The sequence below is a fragment of the Drosophila kikkawai genome, chromosome 2L (genome assembly GCF_030179895.1).
Source record: "Drosophila kikkawai strain 14028-0561.14 chromosome 2L, DkikHiC1v2, whole genome shotgun sequence".
In the NCBI taxonomy this organism is placed as follows: Eukaryota; Metazoa; Arthropoda; class Insecta; order Diptera; family Drosophilidae; genus Drosophila; species Drosophila kikkawai.
Genome location: NC_091728.1, coordinates 21,301,659 through 21,312,612, shown reverse-complemented (window position 1 = coordinate 21,312,612; position 10,954 = coordinate 21,301,659). Strand labels below are relative to the sequence as shown.

At 33.8% G+C, this 10,954-nt stretch overlaps 1 protein-coding gene across 1 annotated transcript in view; it reads right to left on the bottom strand.

Annotated features, from left to right (window-relative positions):
- Positions 1-928: 928 nt before the first annotated feature.
- LOC138928913 (serine/arginine repetitive matrix protein 1-like) overlaps positions 929-10,954 on the bottom strand; it is a 50,103-nt gene continuing 40,077 nt past the window's right edge. Inside the window, exon 2 of the mRNA XM_070287221.1 lies at positions 929-974. The gene's annotated coding sequence lies outside the window, so the exon portion shown is untranslated. The remainder of the gene's footprint in view (positions 975-10,954) is intronic.

Below are 10,954 nucleotides of genomic sequence, written 5' to 3'. Positions count from 1 at the left end.
CAAAATTATTCATTCAATTTGGCCGTTTGCCAAACTGGGGTAACAGGCGAACAGAAACCAGCAGCAAGCAACTGAAAACTGGTATAAACTGTTATAAAAACTTTTGGGCAAAAATAATAATTGGTATAAACTGTTATATTTCATGTTATGCATTTATACCTATCTGTTGCCGACAACAACATCTTATGGCAACAACAACCTTTTTACAACAACATTCCTACAGCAGACCATCCAAATTTCCGAACATTGCCATGCAAATTGCCCGTTTCCCAAATTGGGGTAACAGGCGAACAGAAACCAGCAGCAAGCAACTGAAAACTGGTATAAACTGTTATAAAAAGTTAAAGTTTCAAACCATTTAGGAGCCTGAGCAAGTAAGCGGAGACTCAAACCTTTTGAATCCAAATTTAGGTGTTATTTTACAACTGCACCTGGGCACACTAAAACTGATCGTCGTTAAATTCAAATTCAAATTTGGCAGTTAAAATATTTAAAATCATTTAAAAATTCAACAAAAAATTCTTAAATAAAAATAAAAAAATCTGAAAAAATGTTAAAAATTCAGAAAAAAAATTTAAAAAATGCAGAAAAATTTTAAAAATTAAGACAAAAGTTTTAAAAATTTAGAAAAATTTAAAAAAAAATCGAAAAAAAATTTTAAAATGCAGAAAAAAATTTTAAAGTTTAGATTTTGCTTTCAAAATAATCAGATTTTTCCCCAAACGATCCCAAATAAATACCGCCTTCACAAAAAAATTGAACATTGATTTCACCATCTTTTATTGATTCATATTTGTGTGTTCCATCAATTACATTTACATATTTAAATTGCATTTATAAATATTTTAATTATCTACTCCTGCTACAGGCTTTCATATAGCCCGGAGCCAAGATCCGATCACCGTCCTCTACTGCCATCCGGTTGAGGTCTGTCCAGCCATCTGCTCGCTCCTCCAGCTTCATCTCTGACAATCCTAAAATTATATAAAATTACTTTATAGGGTGGGAAAGGTCTCCATCACTGCGTTGCAAACTTCTGACTGAAATTATAATACCCTGCAAGGGTATAAAAAAGGCATAACTCTGTCAAAAATGCCTTAATTTGCATTCGGAAAGCGGTGTTATGTTAGTTTTTATAAGGTTAACAAATCTGCTTACTTAGTTAGAAATTGAAAATTTTATCAAATTTTGAGAATTTTCATGATGTAACCCCTTATAAAATTTTGAAAAAATTGATTAAAAATTGTTTTCCTCCGAACTTAGCCAGAAAGATGCGCCTGCTAATGCTGATCAAGAATATATGTGGTTTATGGGGTCGGAAATGACTCCTTCAATGCGTAATGAGCTTCGGACTGGAAATAAAATACCCTGCCAGGGTATAAAAATTATAGCTTCGTTGTTTTTCAACGTATGTTTATCTACTCTCCGATATAAGCTTTTTTTATTATTCTAGAATTTTGGTATAAGTTTTATAAAAATCGGACAACTATATCATATAGCTGCCATAGAAGCGATCGGTAAATGTATAAAATATGTAAAGCTGGGAATGTAAAACTAAAACTGTCAAACTGTAAACATAATAAGTATAGGTAAAATGTAATGAAACTCTGTTTTGTGAGTGTTTTCAGCATTTAAATCTATAATATAAACATCGAAACCAATCTGCAAGGGTATAAAAACTTCGGCGTGCCGAAGTTAGCTTCCTTTCTTGTTTTAAATGAAATATAGATGATGTTTCTTAGTAGAAATAAGTTTAACAAGAAAGGAAGCTAACTTCGGCACGCCGAAGTTTGTATACCCTTGCAGATTGCTTTTCATATTTATGTCATAAATTATAATGCCGAAAACAGACACTAAACTGAGTTACATACCATTTTACCTATACTTATTATGTTTACAGTTTGACAGTTACAGTTATACATTCCCAGCTTTACATTTTCTCTACATCTGCGGATCGCTTCTATGGCTGCTATATGACATAGTTGTCCGACTTTCATAAAATGTATACCAAAATTCTATAATAATAAGTAAAGCTCATATCTCAGAGTAGATGAAAATACGTTAAAAAACAACGAAGTTATAACTTTTTCTATTACTTTCCCTATCGTTCCTATGGCAGCTATAAGATATAGTCGTCCGATTTTCATAAAATTTTTACCAAAATTTTTAAATAATACCAGAAGCTCATGTGTCAAAGTAGATTAAAATACGTTGAAAAACAACGAAGTTATAATTTTTATACCCTTGCAGGGTATTATAATTTCAGTCAGAAGTTTGCAACGCAGTGAAGGAGACCTTTCCGACCCTATAAAGTATATATATTCTTGATCAGAATCAACAGCTGAGTCGATCTGGCCATGTCCGTCTGTCCGTCTGTCCGTCTGTCCGTCCGTCTGTCCGTCTGTCCGTCTGTCCGTCCGTCTGTCCGTTTCTACGCAAACTAGTCCCTCAGTTTTAAAGCTATCTGAATGAAACTTTGCATATAGTCTTCTATATACTCTCACTGCTATATATGTCGGAACGGGCCGGATCGGACGACTATATCATATAGCTGCCATACAAATGTTCGATACATTTTTGGAAAAAATATTATAACTTGGCTGTTTTTTAACATTTTTGCACCATTTTTGAGATATGGCCAATTTATATTATTTCAGAATTTCTATATAAATTTTATGAAAATCGGACGACTATATCATATAGCTGCCATAGGAACAATCAGGCAATTAACAGAAAAAAAATTATAACTTCGTTTTTTTTCAACGTATTTTTATCTTCTTTGAGATATAGCCATTTTTTATTATTTCAGAATTTCGTATTTAATTTTATGAAAATCGGGCGACTATATCTTATAGCTGCCATAGGAACAATAGGGCAATTAACAGAAAAAAATTTATAACTTCGTTGTTTTTCAACGTATTTTTATCTTCTTTGAGATATAGCCATTTTTTATTATTTCAGAATTTCGTATTTAATTTTATGAAAATCGGGCGACTATATCTTATAGCTGCCATAGGAACAATCGGGCAATTAACAGAAAAAAATTTATAACTTCGTTGTTTTTCAACGTATTTTTATCTTCTTGGAGATATAGCCATTTTTTATTATTTTAGAAATTCGTATTTAATTTTATGAAAATCGGGCGACTATATCTTATAGCTGCCATAGGAACGATCGGGGAACTGCAAGAAAAAATCTAATTTCGGTGTTTTTTATACCCTTGCAGGGTATTATAATTTCAGTCAGAAGTTTGCAACGCAGTGAAGGAGACTTTTCCGACCCTATAAAGTATATATATTCTTGATCAGCATCAACAGCCGAGTCGATCTAGCCATGTCCGTCTGTCCGTCTGTCCGTCTGTCCGTCTGTCCACCTGTCCGTCTGTCCGTTTCTACGCAAACTAGTCCCTCAGTTTTAAAGCTATCTGAATGAAACTTTGCACATAGTCTTCTATATACTCTCACTGCTATATATGTCGGAACGGGCCGGATCGGACGACTATATCATATAGCTGCCATACAAATGATCGATAAATTTTTAGAAAAAAAATTATAACTTGGATGTTTTTCAACATTTTTGCACCATTATTTAGATATGGCCATTCTATATTATTTCTAAATTTTGGTAAAAATTTCACGAAAATCGGACGACTATATCTTATAGCTGCCATAGGAACGATCGGGAAATTAATAGGAAAAAAAATATAACTTCGTTGTTTTTCAACGCATTTTCATCTACTCTGAGATATAAGCTTATTTTATTATTTTAGAATTTTGTTATTAATTTCATAAAAATCGGACAACTATATCAAATAGCTGCCATAGAAACGATCGGTAGATGTAGAGAAAATGTAAGGCTGGGAATGTAAAACTGTAACTGTCAAACTGTAAACATAATAAGTATAGGTAAAATGTAATGAAATGATATCTGCAAGGGTATACAAACTTCGGCGTGCCGAAGTTAGCTTCCTTTCTTGTTTTGATTGATTTCCCAATCGTTCATATGGCAGCTATAAGATATAGTGGTCCGATTTTCATAAAATTTTTACCAAAATTCTGGAATAATATAAAAAGGCTATATCTCAAAAATGATGGAATAATATTGAAAAACAGCCAAGTTAAAATTTTTTTTCTAAAAATTTATCGAACATTTGTATGGCAGCTATATGATATAGTCGTCCGATCCGGCCCGTTCCGACATATATAGCAGTGAGAGTATATAGAAGACTATATGCAAAGTTTCATTCAGATAGCTTTAAAACTGAGGGACTAGTTTGCGTAGAAACGGACAGACGGACGGACAGACGGACAGACGGACAGACGGACATGGCTAGATCGACTCGGCTGTTGATGCTGATCAAGAAAATATATTCTTTATAGGGTCGGAAACGTCTCCTTCACTGCGTTGCAAACTTCTGACTGAAATTATAATACCCTGCAAGGGTATAAAAATATACGAAATTTACTATTGAATTAGAAAAATAAACAAAAAACTATTTTCATAAACAGAGAAACCTATAATATTACAAATATATTATTTAAAACTATAAGTTTCATTTTTTTGTATTTCCATAGTTAAATTGTACTAAAAAATATTTAAAATATTCGTTTAACTAATATAAAAATAAATAATCAAGGGCCCAAAATAATAATTTTAAATAATATAATATAATAATATAAATTAATTAAAATTTAAATTAAAAAATGCTTTTTAGAGAGATAATTTACCCAGTTTTTCATCTTTTACAACATATTTAATAAACTCAAATTGAGCAATCAACGCATTTTATAAAGTTTTTTCATTCAGCCTCACCCTTTCCAGTTGTTTATTTATTTTAGTGGCATATATTAATGTATATTAATATCGGTTCGAATATTTTTCACATTGTAATAGGGGGCCCTGCGAATATGCCTAACGTTAGTCAGCCGGGCCGACAGCCAGTCTTCGATGGAGGGGGTTTTGCTAATTAAAAAATGTTCGTTGACAGTTATGGTTATTTGGCCATATATCAGGGCATTTCATTGGGAATTCCGCTACCAAATTGGTGCCGAAGAGTGCCCACCAGTTGCGTTTTATGCTTAATTGAGTTATTTAAATATTTTATTTGGCCCGAAGACAACAAAAAATACGACTGAGAGATAAAGGTGGGTAGGCCAAGAGGCAAAGGCGCTCTGAATCTGAATTAATATCGCATTGTCACACAAAAGTCAAACGTCATTTAACAAATGTTGATATGTTAATACCCTTGCCACCGGCGAGAATGCAAATCCACAAGATACAGATACATTTTTTTTTTGAGTCGAGATAGACACAATTTGTTGTCGCTGCTAACTGCATTTTCAGTATCAGTAGCCTCTCCACTGGCTCAATTTTAAAGCGATTATGTTAATGTTCAAATCGAAAACGAAAACGAAAACTAGTTTCCAATCAGACATTATCAATTAACCGTTTTTTGCCTTCTTGCCGAATTTTACGGCCACCTGCAAGTCTTCACCGCTTCACTCCTTTGGCCCCCTTGAAAAGCCAAACTCAGTTGTTGGGTTTGTTTTTCAATTACCACCTTTCGAACTTTCAAATTCAAATTAATTTTCCGTTTTCCCCCAGCTTAATTGGCAATATGTGCGCCCAATTAATGGAAGCGAGAAGGAGCGAGAGAGTGCTGGAAAAATGGAAAAATGGAAAACATTTCGCCAGAGGCCATTCCTGAAGTGAACGAGCAAACACTGTTTCTATTCCGGCACAAAAGTTTTACCAGTTGGTAGTTGTAGGGTTTTCTTTAACCCTATAAATTTGGTTTTAAATGGAAAATAGAAAGAGAATTGTATTTAGTTTTAAAACTATACTGAAATTATTCTGTATAAAAATTCTGCTTCTCTAATATATGTTATTCCAAAAAATAAAACTCATTATATTCTTAAATTCTGTATTGATTCTTATATGATTATTGTTGTATAAGGGGTTAACTCACATTCCCCCTGCACCACCTGTCGTATACGCAATGCCCAGGAATTGTTCTTCGCTTTTCTCATTTTGTCAAAACATCACGTAAACAATTGAGCAGCTTCTGGGGAAAGTGGCAGAGCATTGAGTTGGGCCTGTTATGATTTTGAAGCCGTGTAGCAGAGGCTGTGGGGGATTGGGCAAAAATTGTTAGGATGGTTGAGGAAAAAAAAAAGCGGCCTAGCCAATTCATCAGCAACGGCCTTGGGGGCAAATAGCCAGCCAGCCAACCAAGCTAGCATTGCATTCAGAGCAGAGTTCATGTTGCAAAATGCACTCACCTGGCAGAGCTGGAATGCTCACCTCCACTTGCAGGATTCTCCTTGACTTGAAATATATTTAGAATTGTAAATGCTCTTGCCAAGGTAATAATATAGGAACTAAGGTGAATAAAAATGAAATTTTATAAGTAGATAAATGTGAAATTCAATTTAATAAAATATCTCAAAAAATAAGGAGAACGTTACCTTGTTTATTACTTAAAACTAAGTCTATTTAGATGTTATTTATAATTTAAAAAGCTTAATTAATATTATTTTAGTTACTCTTTAGCTTTATTTCCTAGTCTGGATACCCTTCGAGGTCTGAAAGCTAATTGTTTTGATATGTAAACCAAAAGCAGAACCAAAAATCAACACGCAACATGGGGCAACCGTGGCATGGCAAGCTCAAGTGTAGAGGGTGAAAAATGGAGGGGGATGCAGCAGGAGATATGTTGGGGGGAAGGAATCTCTTAGAATTGTGAGGGGAAATGGGGCAGCCCTCGGCTCGTTGAGCATACGACGCGTGTTGCACGACGCCGCCCCCGTTGCTGCAATCGTTATTGTTATTGCTGCTGCAGCTGCTGCTGCTGCGCGTCGCTTGCCTCACTGTACTGCTGCATTCTCCATTCTGGCTGGTGTTCCCTGTGCCTCATTGAGCATGGTTATTGCCAAGCTTTTTGTGCTAATTAGCCACGCTGCTTCATGGTTATTAAGATTGCGTCAAGTGTACCCTGCACCACTGCAACCACTCCCTCTCCAGATTGCATATTCCCCGGCCTCTTTCAAATAGGGTACTGGGAAAAAATAATATAAAAAAAGGTTTTTAGATAATAATTTTCTACAAGAAAATAAATATTTAAATGTGTCTTAATATTATTTATATATTGAATAATAAATTAAAATTAAATGGTATAAATTTTGAATCTAAATTAAAAGAATTTAATGAATAAAAGTATTTTTATTTAGAAAACAATCCAATATTTAATATATATTTTTATATTTTAATTTTAGTCAAAAGCTTTCAAATCAGTGAAGAAGTCATTTCCGACCCCATAAACCATATATATATTCTTGATCAGCATCAACAGGCGAATCATTCTAGAAATGTCCGTAAGAAAATAATTTTTTTGTAATTTTTACAAAATTTGATAAGGGGTTACATCATTAAAATCCTCAAAAATTGATAAAAAATTTTATTTTCTAAAATTTTAAATTTATGATGCAGATTTGTCAAGCTATTAAAAACTAGCATAGGAAAGGCTTCCGACTTGAATTTGATGATTTTTTGGCTTAGAAATTTTTGATTTTTGATATAGAAAACTATCCAAAATTTTTTTCCTTTCTTTATTTTTTAATAAAAATAAAAACACATTTTTTGTTTGTGTAAATTCTGTGCTGGCAGCTGCAGGCGCTTTCGCATTTCGGAGCTGCCACAAGGACGCTGCACCAGAGCCAGTGTGCTGCTGCACACATCATATAGCATATAGGATAGCAGATAGGCCTTATTATATGGCGCACGCATCCTTCAACTTCAACGGTCGTCGGGTGCAGCGAAGAGCGCTTGAAATAAAGAAAAACCGAGACCCGAACCATGTACAACATTTCCTTTAGTAAAAACAAGCACGGAGGTAGCCGTTCAGAGTTTAGATTAAATAAAATTCAACCAAATGAAAATGAGACTGAAACAAGGAAAGAATAAGAAGTGAATGATATTTATTTATCATATTTAAGTATTAATAAATAAAAATCTATTTAATATTTATTAATTTGTGAAATTATAAAACAGCTACAAGAAAAGGAAGAGTATCAGCCTTAGCTGCTAAGATTTTAGACTACAGTATTGTTATAAATATAATTTTGTACAGAATTATACAATTTAATAATTTAAAATCTAACAACTGTAAAAATAATTATAATATAAATAAAAATATAATGATACTACTAATGTGACTTTAACCCGAAAATCGAACTATTGTATTCGTTAAACCATAGAAAGAAAAACAATAACAGAAATGATTTTACTACTATATATTGTTTCTTGTTTAATGCCCAATATCTTAAAAATAGCAATCATAGCAAAATTGATTGGAGATCGTGGTAAAAAGTTTAAAGCGCTGCCTGCTTAATAACTCAAAATGTTATCAAACAATCGGTTTGAAATTTGAAATACAATTTCTTTAAATTATTCTTCAAGTGCTCACATCTAGCTTTTATTAAAATTAAATTTTATTATATTTTTATTTAACAAATTATTATAATTTTTGGTCATAAATCGGGGGTTTGATTTCACATTATTATTCAAATAGAGGAACAAATTTAAAAATTAAAAGGACACGTGATTACCTCGGGACATTTATCCTTTAACTAATGCATTCTAGTTTTTTCATATCGAATGATTTTGTGGACAGTTGGGATGTACATAGAAAACCTATTTTTTCATGAGGGGACTCCGCAGATTCCATATTACTTCTAGACCTCTAAATACTTATGAATAAAAAAATTAATCAAAAATTGTTTAAATGTTGTGTTATTATATTGTATTTAATTTGTTAAGCTAACTTAAGCCGTTTCGCCTCAATATTTAATTGAAAAGTGGTCCGTTTTGCACCAAATTAACCTTACCTTTCCCCCTTCAGACGTTTACTCATTTTACATATTTTTCTACATATGTATTTTACGTAGGCTTAGAATTGGTTTGTTTCTTGGCTGAATACAGTTCTGTTAAAAGGCAACAGATGGCGGCACGGTAGTTACAAAACTATTTTGGAATATAAAATTTAAATATTACCTTTAAAAATAATACTAAAATATTAAATATTGTATTAAAAAAATGAGAATTTATAATTTATATTTATTATATTTTTATATATAAGTATACACTAATTTTTATTATACAAATACTTAAGAAACATAACACATTGCATTTATTTCATTTAAAGTGATTTTTAAATATTACAATTATTATGCTAACATATGTATCACCTGATTTCTAATATGATCTACTTTTACACTGTATTCGTCCACCTTAAGGAAACTTTTTAATTACGCTTTCTATGAAAAAACCCCTGAATTTATTTTTTTACAATTTTGTTTTTATATACTTTTCAATATTTAAATGTTCTCTCAACTTTATTTCTTATTCAAGCTGAAAATTGAGAGCACGAACAGTGCCCCTGCATCTGCTGTTGCCCCTCTTTAAAGTTTCGAATCCTGCAACAGCCATTTGAATGGCTTGCACTTGATAATTGATTGCGGCCTGTCTATAGAAATAAATCCCCATCGCGGGGCGTTCGCAACCCAAATAGGAAACCAGCACGCGCCACTTCTTCAGCGCTACCAATTGGTTTGGGGCAACATGTTGCTGGGATCCGTACCGTTCGGCAGGTTGGCGAGATTGGATTTTATTTTTTTCACCTCTTCTGGCTTGCAACCATTCAGCCATCGACCCTTTTTTCAGGGGCCCCGCGGGCACTTGACTTGTGCTAATTAACTGTAAGCAAAATAACGCAAAATGCGCTTTAATTGAATCGAGGAGCGAAAACTGAATAGCATTTAAACAATATTACGAATTCCAACAGCAGCAGCAGTGGCAAATGAGGCAAGAGAGTGTCTTTACTCTGTGCTCCCTTTTGGATTTTCTGCGCCACATTAAGCACACACTGCCGGGGTTGGGATAAAAGTAACCATTTGACAACATCATCGCCATGCTCCCCTTTCGAGCTGATTAAATTGCTACTTACTTCAGGCGATGAGGAGGATGATGATGACGACCGTCTTGGCTCCCTTTGTTCCCGGCCACCTCTTCAATAGCTGACGATATATATATTTTTCTGCTTCTTATATTTTCGTCTTTTTCTATATTTTTTTTTTTTTTTTTGGGCACCAAATGTGTCTAGAGCTCTGGACCCTCCCTCTAGTTGGTTACCTTAAGTGGTAGCAGGCCTCGCCTGTACTCGAACCCTTAAGAGCGTAAAACTATTTATGGATATTTGTCGCATAAACAAGTTGACCCGAAGGGGCTGAGGTTGAGGCTGCTGCGGTGAAAGCTTTAAGAAACAATTTTCCTTAGTCATACACTCTACAAAGTAGTGGAAAAATGCCTGGATATCTAAGAATATTAGGAAATATAAGGTTTACAATAATTATTAAAAAAAAGGAAAGGTTTAATTTTATGTTTATTTAGGTATAACCCTTAACCGCTTTACTCTATAAATTCCAACTAAATATTGCAATACATTTTCTTGTAGTGAACTTCCATTTGTTGGCATAAATCCTGGCCTTATCCTTTAAGCTGCTTAAAGAGGTTACACACCAACTTATCGCATGTTTAGCAGACGCCGAAGAAGTCCGGAGGCAATGAAAAAGTTTTAGTTTCGATTTCCGTCTGGGCCCCCTGCCAGATCGCCTTCAATTTTAATGATGATGGGTTTATTGTATGATTTCTTTACGCTTTTGTTTATGCTGCTGCCGCTCATAACTTGTCATAAATTTGACAGGCCAACTCGCATGCGGGTCCATTATAAGCACATCCATCCAAATGCGGGGATCTGTCTCTCTCTCTTGACGATTCCCACATAGTTTTTTGAATTGCGAATAATAATAACGCACTAATTGCAGCGAGTTAAATAATTCCCCGGCCGTACTGCGCTTCCTTCAATTGAAGAGCCATAAAAACCGAGCCGAAAACAGAA